At 43.9% G+C, this 4,400-nt stretch overlaps 1 pseudogene; it reads left to right on the forward strand.

The window, feature by feature from the left end:
* The first annotated feature begins 1,376 nt into the window (after positions 1–1,376).
* On the forward strand, positions 1,377–2,073 carry LOC127692272 (histone H2A.Z-like; annotated as a pseudogene).
* Positions 2,074–4,400: the final 2,327 nt, after the last annotated feature.

A 4,400-nucleotide genomic window follows, 5' to 3' on the forward strand; every position in this document is an offset into this window, starting at 1 on the left:
CAAACAGCAATTACTCTCAGGCATGCTCTTGTAAGTAGTTATTTTCTAACTCCTGGAGAGAATAATCACAGTGAATGTTATTCCCCTTATGCACTTGGTGGCTTTTCTCGAACTTCCACTGAGTATAATTTGTGCCCAGTAACTAACATCAACACCTGATACATGCTCCGTAGTTAATTTTTTTTAAAGTGGACCACATTTTCTGATGAAGTATTCATAGGTTTCATGAAGGATAGTTTGCCCAGACTCTCCCACAAAGTATACCTTCAAAAAGAAATTAGAAATGTCACTACCATATTGTAGACATGGATTTCTGTCTGAGAGATGGAATAAGAGAAAAACAAAAACCAAAAAATCTTTAAATTACCAAGCATTTCTGCCATGCTGAATTATTTACAAAGCATGCAAATTTCTTGCTTTGTAGAGAAACAAAATACCTTCTGAATTTACTTCTCAATGCTAGCAATATTGAAAACAAGTTAATTTACATTACACCAAAAATACCTCCACCAAACCTCTTAAGATAGATTTAATAATCAAGTATTAACTCTTAGAAGAGTATTGGAAAGAAGTAATTACCAAGTCTGCAGAGAAATTGTCACCTGTTTAAACTTGGAAGTGGTAAACAAATGTCAAAGGACAAAATCGAGAGATTTGGGCATCTGTAACTTGTAATATTAAATGTCCAGCAACCTTATTTCATCAGAGATCATCCATGATTAGTTTAGAAAAAAAAATCCGTGGCCTTTTTGTTCAGTGATGACCACATTTCATAGATAATCCGTAAAGCCAGAGCAAGGATTCTGAATCAAGAATTGTGGAGTGCTAAGAACAGGGTGTGCCTGACAGTTTGTCACTAACACCTTTTTTTTTTCTGACTCTACTCTGGGTCTATTGTGCTGTTATAACAAAATATCTCACACTAAATAATTTATGAGGGGGACTAAAAGCTTATTCTCTGGGCCGGAGAAATGACTCAGCAGCTAAGAACACTCGCTGTTCTTCTAGAATTCTAGGGTTTGGTTTCCAGCACCCACAAGACAACTTAACAACTGTGTGTAACTACAATTCCAGGGAATCCCATGCCTGCTTCTGGCTTAAGTAGGTGCTGCACTCAAGTGGTACATGTACATACATGTAGGAAAAACACCCATACATCTATACATGAACAGTTTGGTTGGCTGGTGAACGCCTAGTGTCTGTTTCCAGGGTAGAGTCTTGAAGGGCACCTCCTCTGGAGAAGAGGAACATTGGGTCCACTGGCAGAGTCCTAGTGCGAAAGAAGAACTCTGTGAAAAGTTGTATTAAAGTTGTATTATGGCAGTTTGAATCGCGGTACGACAGAGGAGTGGGCACCGGGATCTCGCTGAGCGTCCGCCTGGCCTCGTCTTGTCCGAGCTTCAGCACAGTCCAAGATGGCTGGCGGTAAGGCTGGAAAGGACACCGGAAAGGACAAGACAAAGGCGGTTTCCCGCTCGCAGCAAGCTGGCTTGCAGTTCCCTGTGGGCCGTATTCATCGACACCTGAAATCTAGGACAACTAGCCACGGACGTGTGGGCGCGCCTGCTGCTGTGTACAGCGCAGCCATCCTGGAGTACCTCACCGCAGAGGTACTTGAGTTGGCAGGAAATGCATCAAAAGACTTAAAGGTAACGCGAATTACCTCTCGTCACTTGCAACTTGCTATACGTGGAGATGAAGAATTGGATTCTCTGATCAAGGCTACAATTGCTGGTGGTAGTGTCATCCCACACATCCACAAATCGCGATTGGGAAGAAAGGACAACAGAAGACTGTCCTAGGATGCCTGGATTCCTTATTATCTCAGGACTCTAAATATTCTTAACAGCTGTCCAGTGTTGGAGATTCCAATGGACTGTATCTCTGTGAAAAACACAATTTTGCCTTTTTGTAATTCTATTTGAGCAAGTTGGAGGCTTAATTAGCCTTTCAACCAACCAAATTTCTGCATTCGAGTCTTAACCATATTTAAGTGTTACTGTGGCTTCAAAGAAGCTATTGATTCTGAAGTAGTGGGTTTTTGATTGAGTTGACTGTTTTTAAAAAAATTGTTTGGATATTAGTTGTGATGTAGAAGTTATAGTAACAAACATTTGGTTTTATACAGACATTATTTCCACTCTGGTGGATAAGATCAATAAAGGTCATATCCCAAACAAAACAAAACAAAACAAAACAAAAGTTGTATTGTACCTGACTCTGCCGCAGCTCCATCCGCACGAGTTGCTTACCTCAGGAGACCACCTCCGAATGCTCTCACTTTGGCAGCTGTCTCAGATCATGGATCTGGGAGGAGACTCAAGCATCAAGCCGCAGCAGCCCCAGCACCTGGGCTGCCTAGTCATTTCACCTCCTTCCAGAAGTTAAACGGCAATGCGGTTGTAATAGGAAAGCATTTGCTACCATCAAGCAGTGAGGTTTCTAAATGTGGAGTTTAAAAGCATCTTGCCAACAACACACTTCTAGAGAGCAAAAATAATATTCCTGGAAACTATGCTAGAAATTGGGTAAAGACAAACACAAAGTTCATGAATATCAAAACGAGGACCCCTCAGTGGTTTTCAACCCGTCGTCTTGACCCCTTTGGGGATCAAACGATCTTTTCACAGGGGTCACATATCGGATATATTGCATAGCAGATATTTATATCACAGTTCATAACAGTAGCAAAATTACAGTTATGAAATAGCAGGGCCATAGTTTTATGGTTGTGGGGTCACCACAACATGAGGAGCTGTATTAAAGGGTCACAGCACCAGCAAAGTTGAGAACCAACATTAGAGTCTGATTAGTTTAGGAAAATGCAGTCTCAAATATAGATGATGATATTCAAAGAAATCAACACTGCTGTTTAAAAGAAGAAATAAAGGGGAAAGGACAGAAGAAAGTAAAGAAGACAAGTAAGGCAGAGTTAAAAAATCAACAATAACAAGCCCGTTAATGTGAATTCTGACAGCAAGTCCTTTGTCTCCAATTGCTCTAGTGCAAGGTCGGTAAAACCAAGCTACTCAGAGCGTGGCTATGATGATTATACACCTCAGAGGTAATGACAGTGGTTTCCAGCCGCTGCGCATTCCTCAGGGCTGCCATACCTCCGTCCTGCTTTTCTCTGAGCCCTCTAGCTGGTCTGTAGCCCTACTGCCCTGTGAAGCACTCCCTGCAGAGTTGCCGGTTCATGTGCCAGTGATGGCATGCCCCTGGAGCCTGCAGAGGAATGCCCAGTAGCCTTCATGAAAGAATTGTGTTTCCGCCCCTCTCATGCTCTGTCCTTGAGCTCCATTCTGCTCTTCTGCTCATGCTTGCTGGAGCAGTGAGGAGAGAGGTTTCCTAACGCTCATCCTACTTACACCCCCATGAAGAGTCCCTGATGAGCTGTTCTCCCCACATGTCTGGACTCAGGGCAGAACCTATTTCAGCCAGAATGACAGATTGCCTGAAGGATTTTGCTGCTAGAAAGGCATCTCTCACCATGTTCCATAACTCTTAACCTCAAACAGCTTTGGATTTCCCCTCCTCCACACCTCACCCTCTCAGCTAGTTTATAAACTCCCCGAAGTCAGAGCCAGTACAATTAATGTTCAAACCCTGTAGTTTAGCATGGGGATTTCCAGAGTTAAATACTTTTTGAAGGGAGTAGTGTATGATAACTCTAACTCCAGCCACTAGAGAGGCTGAGACAGGAGGCCTGTCTCTGATTTGGAGGGCAGGCCTAGACCACATAATAAGTCCTAGGCCAGTCTGGACTACAGGGTGAGACCCTGTCTCCAAAAACCCCAGAAGGAACAAAGACATCAAAACTTCTGAAGGAAGTAAGGAAGTTTGGAGGGTGGAGGTCAAACAAGAGCTGTAGGAGTCAGGACTCTTCCCTTTGGGCTCCAGCCAGCTGTATAGAAGCCTCGGGTTCCCTCCAGAGTTCAATATCTTTTCCTCCTCTACTCCCACTCAAGAGCCCACAGGGACCTTGAACTCAGGGCTCTGCACACTGATGCTCCAGTGTGGTCTGCCAATGAATCAGACCTTGGGTCACTGAGGAGAAAGCTTCCATAGATGAGACACGCAAGCCCCCAAATGTGCTGACACATCAGCGTCTACACTCAGCATCCCTGCCAGAGCGCGCTGGTGATCATCCCATGACAGCTCGAGGTTGGAGCCTCTGCAGAGGCCCAGTAGATGTGGTCTGTTGCTGAAATAATTACAGTCACGTGTCTCTTAATGGTGAGGATCTGCCTAAGAAATGCATCCGTGGGCAGTTCTGTGGAGGAACGTCACAGAGGATTCTCACAGGCCTGGATGAAAGGATCAGTCAGACAGGCAATAGACACTGGGTGGTCTCCCTGTTAACCAAGGAAATGCTTGTTGTAGTCTAGAAGCAGTATACA

The sequence above is a fragment of the Apodemus sylvaticus genome, chromosome 9 (assembly GCF_947179515.1).
Source record: "Apodemus sylvaticus chromosome 9, mApoSyl1.1, whole genome shotgun sequence".
In the NCBI taxonomy this organism is placed as follows: Eukaryota; Metazoa; Chordata; class Mammalia; order Rodentia; family Muridae; genus Apodemus; species Apodemus sylvaticus.